Below are 18476 nucleotides of genomic sequence, written 5' to 3'. Positions count from 1 at the left end.
AAGGAGTCTTGTGCTGTTTTTTCTTGCAGGCCAGAGTGTGAGGGGACAATTGTGACAAAGAGTTAAATCCTTTTTTGTGTGTGCAGTCATTTGGGACGGTTGGGACGGGCCCAGCTCTCGCTTCGAATTCCTGCAGCTGGCCGTCCCCCTGGTAGGACGGCGAGGAGCGGGACGGGACGGGCCTGAGCTGCAGCGACGCCCCGGAGTGAAACCTCAACAGTCAGAGGGAGCTCACGCAGCCCGGGAGGAGCTGCTTCTCTAATTCATGTCTGCAGAGGCCCCTTAGCTTAGCATAGCATAGCATAGCATACCAGAGCATATCACAATCCATAGCAAGCAGCACCGAGGCGCTGATACAACAGGTGCTCCAGCAATAGGTTCATGGCTTTTTGTGTTTTATGAATCTACAGTCACACCAACGACGCAGCAACATGACACCGTTAAATACTTGCAGTCCTGACGTCTCAGCCACAGAAGAGGAAGTATTCATCGTGCTCACGGCTCCTGTCCGCACAGTGTATACAGTCTATACAGTTATCGTATACATACACACAGTGGAGCTCGTTTTAACCGCTTTATATAAAGCTGAGCAGTTTAGTTTATAATAATGAGACATGTTTTAGAAGTTGATCATATATTTTAGTGAATGAAACTCCCCGTGCACAGAAGATATGAGCAGCGAGGGACTGCTGAAGTGTAAATCACACTGAGATGACGTCACTCTGATGTTTACTGACAGCGACGCTACTTCTCGCTGAGCGGTGGATAGGTCTGAATTCCACTTGAGTTGATCATATATTTAGTTTGTAACTTGTAAAGCTGTTGGTTAAATATGGTGGAGCAGAAGAAGCAGAAAATGGAAATACTTATTTACCTAATATTAAATCTGCTTGTAGCTCGTATCGCTGTGAGGTTGTTTTCGGGTCCAGCAGTCGTTTACGATTCCTCCTCCCGTCCACAAAGAACAGAGACTTATAGAAACGCTGCTGGACCCGGTTTAGTTTGAAAACTCTGGGGTTGCGTTGTCATCTGAACGGGCGAAAACAGAGACACACAAACACTCACAGTCGCTTCCTGATTGGCTCTCATCAGCCTCGGCTACAAGTGGTGAGAGCAACGCCACGTATCCATTTGCAACCAATCCACTGCAGAGTAAACGATCTGCTTCCTGTTTACAACCGCTCGCACATGCTCAATGCACGTGACTGCTGAGGTGTGTGTGTGTGTGTGTGTGTGTGTGTGTGTGTGTGTGTGTGTGTGTGTGTGTGTGTGTGTGTTTTCAGGTGTTAGTGTGGACGGTGATAGTGGACAGTTTGACACAGACTCCTGGGAGCATGAACGGCGTCTACAGACTGACGTGCAGCTGGTGAGGAAATCCTCTCTTTTATAAACACTCTGCAAAATGGTTTCACCAAATATATTAGAGAAAAGGACGATAATCGTCCTGCGTCCCACAAGCCCGTGATCAAACAAGAACGTCAATACTGGAATCGTCCAATGGGATTGTAATTCCTTGGACGACCGGGCTGCTGCTCCGTGTGCGTTGAGGTCGAGGCTCCAGAAACAGTTTGTCGAGACTCGGAAAAGATTGTGTCCGTTTGGTTTAATATTGACGAAGTCGACACGTCCCGGCAGGAAATCCCCCTTTTCTTCCAGTAGAAAGCTCAACCAAGTGTTTTGAGTTGCCTCAACAGAACCAAACGGCGAGCAGTGGATTCAAAGGTGTGACTTCAGGGCAGAGAGGTTAAAAACAAGGTGAGAGGCTGAGGGGCGGGGCAACGAGGGGCAGGGGCGCTGACAGGTGGTTAAATCAGGTGGCGAGGACACCTGCTGAAGGGCGAGGGGAGGAAGAGCAACGCAGACGACTGAAGGGAAACAACGTCGACTGAAACATTCAACTAGAAAATGTTTCTTTATCATTATTGTTATTATTATTAAATACGTATTTAATAAACTTGACTGTTTATAAATGATCAGCTCGAAGACTCGACAAATTTGAAATCTAAAATGACAACCTGTGTGTGTGTGTGTGTGTGTGTGTGTGTGTGTGTGTGTGTGTGTGTTACTTTATGTTTGCTGTTCATGTTGTCTCTGAGCTGCCTCCATAGTGTCATGGCCTGACCAGTGTTCTGTGGGATTATCTGTTATTTTAGCTTCTGTTCTGACCTCTGCCACACACACACACACACACACACACACACACACACACACACACACACACACACACACACACAGTGGAGGGGTGGTCTCAGTGGCAATCGAGTCTCCAGGACAACAGGTGAACAAAGGGGACACGGCGGGGGGAATGTGAGGCGAGGAGGGAGGTTGCGTTGGGAGGGGGGTGGTGAAGGGTGACTCCTGGAGGGGGCTGATGGGAGATGAGGTGGTGGTAGGGGGGTCGGGGACAGGTTGACCTTGGCCTCTGTGCGGTGGTCAGATGGGGTGCGAAGGCCACCGGCCGTGAAGGAGGAGGAGGAAGAGCAGGGGAAGATGAAGGCGGTGACGCCTCTCACTCTCTTTAAACGTGGAGTGATTAATGACAAAACACACACACACACACACACACACACACACACACACAGAGAGAGAGCACCCCAGCTGACCCCTGTGAGCCCGCTGCTCAAACAGCGGCCCGGGTCTTTGGCGTGGTCACTTCTCTTCTGATTGATGAGCGGTTCCTTTCCCACCACATATTATGGTAATAGACTGAAAGAGACGCGGAGCTGCAGCTCCTGCAACCTCAGCTTTTACTTTTCACACAGTCGTGCAGGTTTTTCTCCTGGTTCGTCAACAACATGCAGGAGTTTCTTCTCAGATGTTTTTAAAAGGTGATTTATCACCAGATCTGTGTCAGGAGTTTAAAAGTCCAAGTTCCTCTCCTGCGTAATTTGATCCACTGATTTATTTAGATGTTTAGAATTTAGATGTCTGTCAATAAAACACTTTCACTGTGTTGTGACTGAAGTCTTCGTCCGTTTCTCCACCGTGGCTTTAATTGACGGGACGTACGTTGAACGCACCTTCACCTGCCACCCGGACCGGTCACGTCCCTCAGCAGAACTTCTGAACCTTCTTCTGAAACCTGCCGTGTTAACTTCTGTTTGTTTTGTCTTTTGGGTGAATTCAACAGCTACAAGAACATTTTTACCTGAAAAGTGAAACAGAGGAAAAAGGGAAAATCTGATTTGGAAAGAAAGCGGCTTCGTGGATCCGGACCCTGGTTCTCCTGCACGTGGCTGCTCAGGTGTGTGTGTGTTTTCAGGTGTGACAGTCTGGACGGAGAATGTTTTGAGATGAAAACACAGCAGTGTGGACGTAGTCTTTCCTTTAGAGATCAACACCTGATCACTGATTCCTCGTGTGGTTTAACTGCTGACCTCAGTTCAGTTTGTCGTCTGTGAGTGTGAATGTTTTTAAAGCAGCAGTTCAAAGACTTTTCTCTCTACACTGTAAAAAATAGACATTAATATATTAAAGCGTCTCTGCTCCACGCCACATTCATCGTCGACGGCAACAGAGACAAGTTAGAACCCAACATGTCCTCCACCGCGGTCAGGCAGTAAGTGTTGCTTAAAATAAAGAAGGCAGATGATTGGCCAGGAGGAGGCGGTGATGTCAGAGCGCCCCCGCTAAACCACAGCTGTGTGTCTGCAGCTGGGGCTGAACAGTGGTGCAGTGTGGTGGTGGTGGTGGTGGTGGGGAGGGGGACGACCAGCTGCTGTTTGGTACCAATAGAGGGGGTGAAGGTGGTGATGGCGGCTTGGTCAGAGACGGGTGCAGACGTCCCGGGCGTCTCTCTGGGAGGAACAAATGGCGGCTCAAAAAGAGCATGTGACCTCCCGCTCACACACGTTTCACTCATGTATGTATTTTAATATCACGTGTGTGTGTGTGTGTGTGCGTGTGTGTGCGTGTGTGTGCGTGTGTGTGTGTGTGTGTTGGAGCTGTGAAGGAGCCATTTGTCAGATGTGGCTTGTTGAGGGCCAAACATGGCCGCCGGCCGCCGTCTCTGCTGCAGAAGTCTGTGGCTGGCGAACAGAGCGGTGGTGACATTTTGCAGGAGGTGATGGGTCGTGATGATGATGTTATTTCGGGGTGTGTGGGTGGGTGGGGGAATGAGAGGAGGAGGGTGGGGGTGGGGGTGCTACATCATATGGACATCTGCAGTCCCTCTCACACCCCCAACCCCAAAACATTAACCCGTTTCATCCTCGCTAGCACTAGTGGCTGATTCGCCTCCAGTCGTACCCGTAGCACCCGACATTGCAGACTCTGGATGTTGCATATATATATACACACATGCACACGTACACACACATGCACATACAAAATGGCTTCTCTGCTTGTTACTAAAACAGACGTCACGTGTCTCCGTGGAGTCACAGAGTTCGTCTCCAGCGACGGACCTTCACTGTTCCTGCATGTTGCTCAGATGCCGATGAGATGCTGCTGTTGCTGGAGTGTGTGTGTGTGTGTGTGTGTGTGTGTGTGATGGGAAGAAGGGGAGGGAGGGATGCTGGGAAGGAGGTCGTGATGTGACGTCACCCCTGTGATGCTCCCATACCTCCTCCTCCTCCTCCTCCTCCTCCTCCTCCTCCTCCTCCTCCCACATCCGGTCCCCTCCCTTCAGCTCCATCCTCCTGTGTGTGTGTGTGTGTGTGTGTGTGTGTGTGTCACAGTGATGACACAGCCTGGGTCATGTGACTGTGGAGGTGGTGGTGTTGTTGTTGAGGAGGCGGAGGAGGAAGAGGAGGCGGGGGGCATGAAGGAGGAAGTGGGTGACCCGGAGCAGAACGCAGCGGGGCGACAGCTGCTCAACGGCGTCCAACATGGAGGCCGAACCCGGAAGAGGAAACGATTTTGAATGTTTTAATGCTGCGCCAACATTTATCTTCAGCCCCCCCCCCGACAACAGACACCTCTGACCTCACGCAGATGAATCTGAATCTCTTCTGGGAACATTTCAGGGAACCATTAACTTTCGTCTTTAGCTCGTTTCCCCCTGAGCGTTTTACACGCAGGCGGCACAGACTTTGTAAAGTCCTGAATCAGAGTGAAAATCGACCACATGAAAACAGAAGAGAGGCCGTGACAGATTTCATAACGTACACAAAGCCACACGTCTGAGCCGCGAAGGCCGGAGTCACGGCAGCGATCAGTCCATACTTCATCAGCAGATGCCGGCGAGGTTAAATGGCCGTAATGATCCGTCTAGTCATTACACTGCCCTCCTAATTGTTTCCTCAAGATATCTTTGTCATCAATATCACTGTCGATACTGATCAATTACTCGTTGAGGCGCGCTCGGCTGCAAAGTGCACCTGAAGAAACCCTCGCTGCCAGAGTCGAGCTCCGGCTGCTACAGAGCGGCACCACGAGGAGTTTGGACCAATTCTTTTCAAATTAAGGGGAAATAAACAGAGACTTTGATTCTGCGTCTGCTGAAGTCAACACATCTGTTTTAACTCTTTCACTCTTTTATCACAGAGAAGATCAGACATGTTCAAAACATCTGGGTTTCAGTTCCTTTAAAGTCTTTTTTGGGGTTTTATTTTTAAATATTTAAAACTTTAGTGACACAAACTGTTAAAAATGAAAGAACATGCGATGACACAGTGAGTCTGAACCCAAAGGTCAGGACACGACGAGGTGTCAGGATGATTCACAGATACAATATATTTATATTACATCAATTTTGTCTATTTTTTTTTTGTTCTTTCAATTCAATTCTTGCAATTTTCTAGTAAATTGTTGAATAATTTTAATTTTAATTTTAATAAATAACAACGGCTGATGAGATACTGCAATTAGTTTCACAAGCAAAATAAATCGAACTAAAATAAAATAGTAAAGGTAGAAAATGCAATTTGATCAGATGTATTGAACCCGAATCAAAAGGGAAGAATTCAACACTTTTTTGTTGTTTTTGATTTAGACTTTTGGACCCACAGAGAGAGGTTGGTATCACACCTTCATATTTCCCACATTTTAACTTGAATGTGTTTGTAGCACCAACTTTTCCAAACCGTCAGGAACCGAGAGAATCTTGTTTCTTTCCTCTTCGATCGATTTCAGACTCTATTTTATTTAAGTAAAGTTCTCGTAGCTGTTGAGAAAATATTTAACATTTAAACTTTGTCGTCTTTTGCCAAATGAAAAACGGCTTTGATGAAAACATGTTTATATATATTTATCTATATTATATGTTTATATTTGATTTGAGTGATACAAAGGACATGAGAAGTTTATGCTCTCAGTTCTGACTCTCTGATCCAGTCATTATGAGGCGTTCAGTGACACTTGGTCAACAGACAACCGGTGCGTTTTCCTCTCCAACTTGGGTGGTTGGTGCATGGACTGAGCACACACACCTCCCCGAGTTTTAATCCACTGTTCTGAGGCTGAGCTCCTTCCCACAGCTGCCCGGCTCCTCGGGCAACACGCTGAGAGCGGATTACAGCAGCAAATTAGTCTGAGGAGACCCGACGCATCCAAGCCGAGGTGATGCTGTGGTGTGAAAATCAAACAGACCCCAGTCCCAAAACCCAAGGAGGCCAAAGTCAAACGGAGGGTTTGGTTTGCCCTGCTGCTGACACCTTTTCAGATTCCTGTCCCAGCTTTCACATGGAGGCAGGAGAGTTTACTGTCGCTCTGTAACAATTTATAAAAAACTAAAATATACAAAACAAATACAATATCCTTGGAAAATAGTTTCACACCTGAACTAAACAAAAATAATGAATCCCATTTGACAAAAATGCATTTAAATGTGGCACAAAACTGAAGTTTTTAAACTCTTTTTTGACAAAATAGTGACATTAATTGTTTGAATATAATTTCTTTTTACAATTTCCCTCAAATTTTGTGTATTTTTCGACTGAAATTCAATTTTCCCTCAAAACGGAAAAATTCTTCGACCAAAAATTCAGCTTTTCCAGACAAAATCAAAATTAAAAACAAAAATACACCCAAAAATGTGCATCATTATTTCCAATGAATAATGTCATGATAATGGAAATCCAACTTTCAGTAAATTAAACAGGATGGGGCCTGTTGCAACACAAAAAGAAGAAATATTTAATTTTTCTTTTCTAAAAAATCTTTCATCTTTCATCCTAAACTTTAAAACTTTTTACAGATGATTAATGTAAATAAAGGGAATTTGGATGATTTATGGGATAAAATAAAATACACCAAAAAAAAACAGGAAATATGAACAGAAGACAAAAAAAAACATGAAACAAAATGATCTGATGCTTCCAATGATCATTAATTCTTTATTATTCACCAACAGTAGAATCAGTACAAACGAATTCCGTCTTTATTGGCTTGTAATGGCATCCTTTATCAAAAGGATAAAGGGCTTGGAAAAGGTCACGGTTTGTTAAACAAAATTAAAATGATACATTCCTGAAGAATTATGCAAATTATAATCCCCAAAACGCCAACAAAAGGCGGCAACAAAAGCTCACCAGTGGAGCGACAATAAACCTTCCCTGCGAGGTTTTCAGCAGGAAAAAGTAAGTAAAATAAAAGAGGGAGTCTGTGGAGCTGGGCCTGCCTGAGAAATATTAGTTTCACTCCAACAACTTAGAAAAAATGTCCCAGCTTGTTAAATACTTAATTATCACTCTTTATTATTATTATTCGTATTATTATTTTTGGTTGGCCTCCTTCTCCCGGAAGTCTGGAACAAAATCAGCAAAAAGAAAAGAAAAAAGAAAAAGCGAGTGTTTGGGGCTTTTTCTGCTTCAGCAGTTAAAGGAGCCACAAAAAGGAGAATTTAAGTTCATTAAAAAACAAATTAGAGTCGAATTAAGAGCGTGGCCCCTCAATAGGCCCTGAAACAGAAAGAGCACAACATGAGCATGGACTAAAAAAAAAAACTAAAAAAAACATGAGGTGAGAAATAATCAGCAACATGCAAAGAAGGAAAAAAGCAAATGTTACCCGGGAACTGAGGGTCAGAGGAGCAGGAGCGTCCAGCAACAGATGTCCAGGCACAATTCTCGGGTTGGGTTTGAAATTTCACAAGAATTGCGTTTGGACAATCAGCAGCCAGAGCTCAAAGAAACACACACAGGTACAAACATGAAGCTTCAGCCCAAAGAAAAACACGCAGAGGGAGAGAAACGCGTCTTTCTTTAGAGGATGGAAACTCCAGCTCCACAGAGTCAAACAGTGACTTCACACCAGAGGCCACATCAGCCATATTATCCAATTACAGCCGCTAATTAGCCGCTCTCCAATTTATCAGCAACGATACCAACAAAAAAAGAAGAAGAAGAAGAAAACAACAGCAGCTGAGGAGGGAAGAAGAATCACCTTCATGCATTAACATCACACACAGACCATAACTCTGAGTTAAAATGAAGCGGGGGGGGGATGGGGGGGGGGGCAGGAGGAGGAATCCTGGGAATCAAAGCAGTTTTTGCCCAAAACTCCTCTCCGCCATATCTTCACCTGTTAAGACGCATCTATCTCCTCCATCCATCCTTCCTTCCTTCATTTCCCCTTGTAGCCCCCCCCCCCAGTAAAAAGCTCCAAAAAAAAAAAAATGCAACTACACCATCTACCACAGTCTTTCACCTTTTCCCCGCACAAACCTGCAAAGAATTAAAACAAAAAAAAAAAAAAAAAAAAAAAGGGAAAAGGAGAAATGACGGGGATGTTGCAGGTTGCAGGATGCACCTGCTCCTCCGCGTGTAGTTCCAGGAGAGGAAGCGTCGGGCTACTCCAGCGGGAAGGGGGGAGGAAAGAGGCTGACGATGGAGGCGAAGAGGCGGGCAGCGAGGCTGGATGCTCCGCCGGATGGTCGCACTGAAGGACGGGGTGCGAGCGGACGGCGTACCGCTTCCTCCGCCACCAGCAGCTCCACCTCCTTCTGTCGCTCCAGCTCTCTCCTCCTCACTCACTCTCCTCCTCCTCCTCCTCTTCTGGCCGATTCGGGGGGCTTTTTCTGGGGCTCCTCCAACAATAAGCCCCGGTGCGTCCGTGTCACCGAGAGAGAGCTCGGGAGTGGGGCCGGTCCGCTCTTGGTACTGAGATTTGAATAAACACACACATGCACACACACCGCGGGGTGATGATAAATGCCCATTGTGCCCGGAGGAGGAGGAGGAGAAGAAGAAGAAGTAATGAATCTGCACTGAGAGAGAGAGAGAGAGAGAGAGAGAGAGAGAGAGAGAGAGAGAGAGCAGCTGCGAATGGAGGAGCAGCAAACCTCTTAAAGACACAACGGTCTCATTTTCCCCTTTTTTTCTTTCTCTTTTTCAGCTTTTTCTTCATTTTCAGTTACAATCAAAACACTGTTAATCCTCACACATAAACACTATATTGTAACACACACACACACACACACACATATATATAAATGTGTACATATGACGTCTGCCTTTCTGCTGCTGTGAGAGACAGTTGGAGCTCAGAGGCTTCCCTCACTGATGATGATGTGATGGTGAAAAAAACAACACAAACAGTAACAACAACAAACAAAAAGCTTCACACAAACTCATTCTGATGTGGAGCAAAACGAAATTCGTTGAAAGGAGTGACGTAGTGCGTCACTAACTGCCCCCGTTTCAAACTAAATCACTTTGGAGGAAAATAAAAATTAAATACATTTTAATCCAATATTTTTCGATTTTGTACTTATTTATTTGTTTATTTATTGTTTAAATTATTTTTCCTTATGTAGTTTCAATCTTTAAAAACCTAGGCTAATTTTGTTTTTATATTTACTTACTACTAACAACATTTTAAATTTCAGTATATACATTTAAATCTGACACAAAATGCTCAGGAAAAATGTCATTTACATTTGATTGAAGACTTAATCCATCATCTGATGAAGATCATGTGAAATGATCGAAAGCTCCTGAACAGATACTAAATTCACCTTCATATGGGGATTTTTGTCATCTCAGTTATCTTAATAAAAAAACCCATTTTATCTACAGAGTGGTTTCTAAATTGAATTATTTTTATACATATATATATATGAATAAAATAAACAATAATCATAATAAAAATAATAATAATTAATATATACATGAACATATAAATAAATGACACTTTCTTCAAAAAATTTTAAGCATGAATAACCTGAAAAACCTAGTTTTCTTTTTTTGTAAAAATAAATGCTGGCCACATCATCATGAGGCAAATTAAACTAAACAGATTTTTCTCCATAAAAATAATTATAAGCTTCTGCAATTTATTGCTTAATGAAGCATTTTCAAAAGTTATTTAATGCTAATGTTACTTCCAGAAATCCTCAATTGAAGTGTTTTTTTTTTTTACATTAAATTAATTTAATTGCCAGTGATCATGATGAGCTAGGCTAGCAGTTTCCCCTTGCTCCCAGTCTTTGTGCTAAGCTAGGCTAAACACATCCTGCACCTACTGGACACAGAAACATGTGACTCCGGGGAAGGAAGACAACAAGTCTTTTGTCTGAATTGGCTGAACGGATGATGACAAACCTGAAATATGTCGACCAGACTGAAAAGGTTCAGCCTCTCTCACTCTTCTATCTGTTAAATAAACACAAATTCAGAAGAAAGACACATCATCCAGGTCAGAGACAACATCCTTCACTGATTTCCATCTTCACAAAGAAGTTGTTGCATGATTTGACGGTTATAAAATAAATACAGAATATTTGTGTTTTAGGTCTGTTTCGATGTCTTTGACTAGTCATGACTAATGCTAGTAATGCTAATGCTAGCAGCATGGCTCTATGGATGGAATTGTCTGCCTATCAGTCAGTCCACCACTTTGGTCCCGCCTGAAACATCTTAACAGCTATTACGTGGATTACAATGCGGTTTGGTGCAGATGTTCATGGTCCACTCAGGATGAACCCTGTTGAATCTGGTTCACCCACCAGCAGGTGGCGCAAGGTTTTTCACTTCTGTTGCGAGATGTCTTTAAAGCTACCAGATGGATTGGCATGAAATTTTCTTTTGACATTCATGGTCCCCAGTGGATGAACCTCGCTGACTTGACCTGTAACACCACAGCTCACTCTTCCTCTAGCGCCACAATGAGGTTCACATTTGTGGTTGTGAGTGAAATGTCTTGACGCCTATGTGATGATGTTTGGTCCACATGTTCATGTTCCCCAGCAGATGAACTGTGATAACTTTGGTGACTTTTCACATAGTGCCATCATCAGGTCAAAATTTACATTTGTCCAGTACTTTAGGTTTAGGACCAGTTACTCTGCAATGCAAAAACAATGACATTTGGATTAGCCTCAGTTGTAAGCTACTTTGTGTTTAGTGCTAATTAGCAGTGTTAGCATATTAAGCTAAGATGGTGAAAATAGTAAACATTACACCTGCAAAACATCTGCACTGTTCTTGTCATTGCCAGTGTTTTTAAAAGTTTCACCTCCTGAAATGCTTGTGCATGACAACTTGGTTAAGGTTAATCTCAGGGAAAGATCATGGTTACCATGGTTTTCTGTGGTGGGATGCAAACTCTGAAGTGGATGAGGAATTGCCAGATATGATTTGGTATTGACATCCAGTTGCCTCTTGCCTCCTTCAGTCAAACAGAGCTGTTAACTGTAAAGTGAATTCATGTGTTTCAGTAAGGAGCTGCACTTTCCCATTTTGGTTTAAATACAGTTTCAGAGGCTTTTCACCCTCATGATGTCATCTTAGGTTTGAGGAAGGAAAAATTAAATCTGTAGGAGAATCCACTTCACTGTGGATTTCTGGACGATAATCCAACATGTGACCCTTTCTCTTACTGTTTCATTCCTTGTGAGCCGCTCTGGACAAAACCATCAGCTGAAAGTCAAATGTAAACAATTAGACAAGAGGTTAGAGGATAAATTACCCAGCAGGCTTTGCCTTCAGGGCGATGGTGGACCCTTCCTTCCCCTCTCATCAGACATGTCAGTGGATTCCCTCTGCCATGTCCTACTCTGTACGGTGAGTTAACATTTCCGTTGCTGGGAACATCTTTGCACGTTGGATGCTCATTTGCCTCTTAAAGGGCCCCGCTGCTGCCTTTTCATGGCCCTGTAAGAATAATTTAGTGCGGGAGGCCCGAGATCACTGGAGATTATGGCTATGAAAGGGGAAAAGGACGCGTTATTAATGCTTGCTCATCGGAAAGAGGCGAATGAGAAAAGGATCCCCAACGGGCCTGGATTCACTGTAACACACGGCTCTGCCATGGGAAACCAGAACGACTTCAGTCTATTCTGTGATGCCGGAGGAAAATAAAAAAACACACAGAAGCCTCTTGAAACAGAGAAACTGTATTGATACCGAAGGACAATCAGACGAACTACAGTTCCCTACTGGAACATCACAGGAACAACAACCCTAGCACCCCTCCAAAACAAAGACATTGACTTTTTAATGCCGTCAACAAAACGGTTTATTAACATGTAAGATCTGGATTTACATTCAGAAATGCTCATATGTAAATGTAATACATGTACATGTGTTTGATTTCCATTCAGGTAGGGTAATATATGTACAAATAAAATAAAATATTATATACAGTTGAGCCTATATGTGTAAAATTACATATGAAACCTGTTAGAAATTGGAACAATATCATATTTTGATATATTCTGTATGTGTAGCTAATAGAAACATGTTTTTTAGTATGTCTGTTTATATTATAGACATAAGACTTTATGCCTAACCATACTATGATGTTTTTATGCTTTACTATGCTATGACTTTTGATACCTTCCTATACAATGAATTTTTTTGCCTTGCTATGTTATGGCTTTTTTATCTTACTATAATATGTCTTTTAATGCCTTAATGTACATGACTTTTTTTCCCCCTTACTATACTACGACTCATAATAAAGTAATGTATAGAGACATCATAGTATAGCAAGGCAGTACTATAGTAAGGCAAAAAAAGCCATAGTATTATGACGGACCCCTGGCCCATCTTTGGGATTTCTGTTATTGGTCTGGTTTTCTCATTTGTGCAGTAGGTGTCTGGAGGGCAGAGCTACATCTAGATCATCTAGTTGTAGGCACCTGGGGCCAGTGCTTCTACCCTATAAGAGATGACTTCAGGCTGTCTTTGGGCTCGCTCTCTCAGCTCCTCTGCATATTTTACCTTTGTGTTCATGCAGACAACAGCTCACACTTCATATATCCCAATCATGCACACATGCACTCACACCATTGATCATACTGATATCCACACCTCACGGTTTGCCTTAGTTCTTTTGTGTTAGTTATACTATTTTGTTATTAATAAATGTATTGTTGTTTGCCTCACCCTGCATTCCTTTGCTTTTTCTCATTGCTTTAGAGCCGAATTGTGATATTATAGTAAGTCATAAAGAAGTCATAGTAAAATAAGGCATAAAAACGTGATAGTAAAGTAAGGTATAAAATGTCATAAGGACGTCATGGTATAGTAAGGCATGATATATCATACAAACGTCATAGTATACTATGGCATGAAATGTCATAAAAACACTATACTAGTAAGGCATAAAGACGTCATAGAATAGTGTGGCATAAAATGGTATGAAAACATCACAGTGTAGTAAGGTATAAAATGTCATAAAAACTTGATACCATTATATTTCAAAAAAAGGTCATAGTACAGAAAGGCATAAAAGGCATGAGACGAAATAATATAATTAGGCATAAAATGTCAAAAAAACATCATACCATATTAGGGCATAAAATGTCATGAAAACATCATAGTATGGCAAGGCATGAGACGAAATAACATAATTAGGCAGAAAAATGCCAAAAATGTCATAGTATAGTATGGCATAAAACGTCAAGAATACATCATACCATAATTAGGCAATAAAAGGCATAAAATGTCATAAAAACGTCATAGTATGGCAGGGCATGAGACGAAATAATATAATTATGCACAAAAATGCAAAAAAACGTCAATGTATAGTATGGCATAAAACTTCAAAAAAAACATCATAGTGTATTAATGCATAAAAGGTCAATTAAATGTTATAGTATAGTATGGCAGAAAAATGCCCAAAAAATGTCATAGTATAGTATGGCATAAAACGTTAGAAAAAATCATAGTATATTAATGCATAAAATGTCCTATAATTGTCATAGTATGTGAAGGTATGAGACGAAATAATATAATTAGGCATAAAAATGCCAAAAAAATCTTGGTATAGTATAGTAGAAAAATGCCAAAAATGTCATAGTATAGTATGGCATAAAACATAAAAAAAACATCATAGTGTATTAAGGCATAAAAAGTCATAAAAACGTCATAGTATGGCAAGGCATGAGACAAAATAATATAATTATGCACAAAAATGCAAAAAAACGTCAATGTATAGTATGGCATAAAACTTCAAAAAAACATCATAGTGTATTAATGCATAAAAGGTCATATAAATGTTATAGCATGGCAAGGAATTTGATGAAATAATATAATTATGCATAAAAATGCCAAAAAAACATGAAAGTATAGTAAGGCAGAAAAATGCCAAAAAATGTAATAGTATAGTATGGCATAAAACGTTAGAAAAAATCATAGTATATTAATGCATAAAATGTCCTATAATTGTCATAGTATGGCAAGGCATGAGATGAAATAATATAATATGCATAAAAATGCCAAAAAACATAAAAAATACATCATACCATATTAAGGCATAAAATGTCATAAAAACGTCATAGTATGTGAAGGTATGAGACGAAATAATATAGTTATGCATAAAATGTCCTATAATTGTCATAGTATGTGAAGGTATGAGACGAAATAATATAATTAGGCATAAAAATGCCAAAAAACGTCAATGTATAGTATAGCAGAAAAATGACGAAAAATGTCATAGTATAGTATGGCATAAAATGTCAAAAATACATCATACCATATAAAGGCATAAAATGTCATAAAAACGTCATAGTATGGCAAGGCATGAGATGAAATTATATAATTAAGCATAAAAATGCCAAAAAAATTTTAGTATAATATAGCAGAAAAATGACAAAAATGTCATAGTATAGTATGGCATAAAATGTCAAAAAAACATCATAGTGTATTAATGCATAAAAGGTCATATAAATGTTATAGCATGGCAAGGAATGAGAAAAAATAATATAATTATGCATAAAAATGCCAAAAAACGTCAATGTATAGTATAGCAGAAAAATGATGAAACATTTCATAGTATAGTATGGCATAAAACATAAAAAAAACATCATAGTGTATTAAGGCATAAAAAGTCATAAAAACGTCATAGTATGGCAAGGCATGAGATGAAAAAATATAATTATGCATAAAAATGCCAAAAAACGTCAAAGTATAGTATAGCAGAAAAATGCTAAAAATGTCATAGTATAGTATGGCATAAAACTTCAAAAAAACATCATAGTGTATTAATGCATAAAAAGTCATAAAAACGTCATAGTATGTTGAGGCATGAGACGAAATAATATAATTATGCATAAAAATGCCAAAAAACGTCAAAGTATAGTATAGCGGAAAAATGCTAAAAATGTCATAGTATAGTATGGCATAAAACATAAAAAAAACATCATAGTGTATTAAGGCATAAAAAGTCATAAAAATGTCATAGTATGGCAAGGCATGAGACAAAATAATATAATTATGCACAAAAATGCAAAAAAACGTCAATGTATAGTATGGCATAAAAATGCCAAAAATGTCATAGTATAGTATGGCATAAAATGTCAAAAATACATCATACCATATTAAGGCATAAAATGTCATAAAAACGCCATAGTATGTGAAGGTATGAGATGAAATAATATAATTATGCATAAAAATGCTAAAAATGTCATAGTATAGTATGGCATAAAATGTCAAAAATACATCATACCATATTAAGGCATAAAAGGTCCTATAAACATCATAGTATGGCAAGGCATGAGACGAAATAATATAATTAGGCATAAAAATGCCAAAAAAATCTTGGTATAGTATAGTAGAAAAATGCCAAAAATGTCATAGTATAGTGTGGCATAAAATGTCAAAAATACATCATACCATATTAAGGCATAAAATGTCATAAAAACGTCATAGTATGGCAAGGCATGAGACGAAATAATATAATTAGGCATAAAAATGCCAAAAATCGTCATAGTATAGCATGGCATGAAAAGTCATAGTATAGTAAGGTACAAAAAGTTATAGTGTAGGCAGGAATAAAACATCATAAAACATCATAAAAACCATTATCGTATAGTAAGGCATAAAAAGTCGTAAAACATCATCATGAAAATGTCAAATGGCATAAAAACGTCATAGTATAGTAAGGCATAAAATGTCATTGTATAGTAAGAGGAAAAGTCATAAAAACATCATAGTATTGTAACGCATGAAAATTCATAAAAACGTCATAATATAGTCAGGCTTAAAATGTCATAAAAAAAAGTCATAGTATAGTAAGGCATGAAACTTCATATTAGTGTAAGGCATAAAAACAATATAGTATATTTATATTTCACAGGCTTTTCCATATTAATGACAATACAACTGGTAAAGATAGCACAGTAAATGCAAGTTTTTTGATAAGAAATGGAATTCAATGCAAACAAAATGTTTGTGACTGGTAGATGTTACATAGATATTAGATTGCAATAATCCATATAAGTTGATAGAAGAACTTCCAGTGTCAAAACACTGAGAAAAGTGAAAAAGTTTGGTGACCTCTGATATTTATTATTATTTATCATCTAACATCAGACTCCAGGGACACAGAGTGAGAGCCACTGTCACTGTGAGAAGCACCTCTAGCACCACATGCCTATGCAGCAGGGTGGTGGTGCAACAGGTTGCCAGGGTAACAGGGCTGGTAACTGTGGTCAGAAACCGTTCTCTGGGTGCCGGTGCCATATGGAACGAGGAAGACCAGAAACACAAGAGACAGACGGTGTGATGAGCTTCAACACATGAAGGTTCATTCAGAGATGCAGACAGGATGACCTTCTTTGTTGCATGGATACATCATGACCAGACCAGGAAGTGCATCTGATGAATTTTCTGCTGGAGACTAAAATCATGGAGTGATGTGCCTCAAAACCAAAAATATGAGCTGAGTGCAGCTGCAGAGTTGGTGGGAATATAACATTCCTCTGCATTAAAGTAATTTGATTCAGTGTCAGTATAACAAGAGTCTACAGTCATGCTAGCAGCTCTGTGAGGCTGCAACAAAATGAAATCTCTGGCCCCACATAGGCCTGGGTTCTCGGCCCGAGTCTGGACCATATACTTCCACATGTGGGCAGATTGTGGATGTTAAACTGCGACAGCCAGAGGATTTTCTCTGTGTGCTCCAGAATTGGTCCAGATGTGAAGTAGCACCTGACATCTGGTGCTTTGAGGTGCTAACATGCTCACAGTGCTAACATGCTGGTGTTTAGCATTTGTTTACCATCTTATTTTAGCATGTTAGCATGAAAATATTTTGGTAATTAGCAGTAAAAATCCATCTGAAAGTTGTAGAGATATTTAAATAAAAACCACAGATATAAGCCTCACTGTCACATCATCTGGGAACTATGAATGTCTCAACAATAACAATCCATCAAGTAGATGCTGAGACATTTCACTGAATCAGTGAAACCTCAGTCACTAGAATCCATCCCATGAGGGATGTGAGTATCAATAGCAAATTTCATGGCAATCCATCTTATAGGTGTCAGGAGATTTTCACAAAGAAAAAAAACCTCTTGGTGGAGCAGGAAGTTAGAGGATCATCACAGTCAGAAGTGGGAACCATGAATCCTGCTGGCATGACTCTTGATTATGGTTTTAAAAGAGTGTAAATGTGTATATTCCCTTAATGCAGCTCTGCTAATTAGCCTTCTCAGGATGAGTGGAGTGTGTGGGCTTGTTTTGTGTTACTGCAGAGTTAGCACATCTGTGGGAAGACCCCCCACCGGGCCGCTGGCCGTAGAGCATCGGGGGAGATTTGGGGGGTGGGAGTCCCATTCCTGAATAAATTTCAGGTCTCCTCTATAGGCCCGGGTGTCCAGCCTGTTGCTGACCTCTGACCCCTGCAGAAGAAAAGTTATTGAAGCGGCTGGTGAAGCCTCCTAAAGCTGACCAGCGAGGAGGGGCTGAGAAAGTGGCCTGATGGAGGCGAAGGGTGGCTCAACGGGGTCACAGCACAGAAAGACGGGGAGGGTGAGGGGTGCTCAGTGTGTGTGTGTGTGTGTGTGTGTGTGGTGGGGGTTGTCATAGAGTGAAGAAGTTTCCTTTGAGTTGAGCCCCCCCCCTCCCCCTCCGTTCCTCATGTCCACAAGTGTGTCCCTGCAGCTATTGTGACTCTGAGCTACGGCAGGACAGAAGGCCTCAAACAAACCTAAACAATGTTTGGCTCCTTTTGTTTCTCGCTGCCTTTCTTCTTCAGCCCTCCATCGCAATCTACCGGCCTCCTTTGTATTGATTTCCCTCATTCAGCGGCGCGTCGGCCTCTTTCCGCTGTTTTATATGCTCTTTTCTGGCTTTTTTTGTCCG

The sequence above is a fragment of the Seriola lalandi genome, unplaced genomic scaffold (genome assembly GCF_002814215.2).
Source record: "Seriola lalandi dorsalis isolate HSWRI2012SDOR001 ecotype SW California unplaced genomic scaffold, Sedor1 jcf7180002054955, whole genome shotgun sequence".
NCBI lineage: Eukaryota > Metazoa > Chordata > Actinopteri > Carangiformes > Carangidae > Seriola > Seriola lalandi.
The sequence above is the reverse complement of the archived record's forward strand: the minus strand, read 5'-3'. Positions refer to the sequence as shown.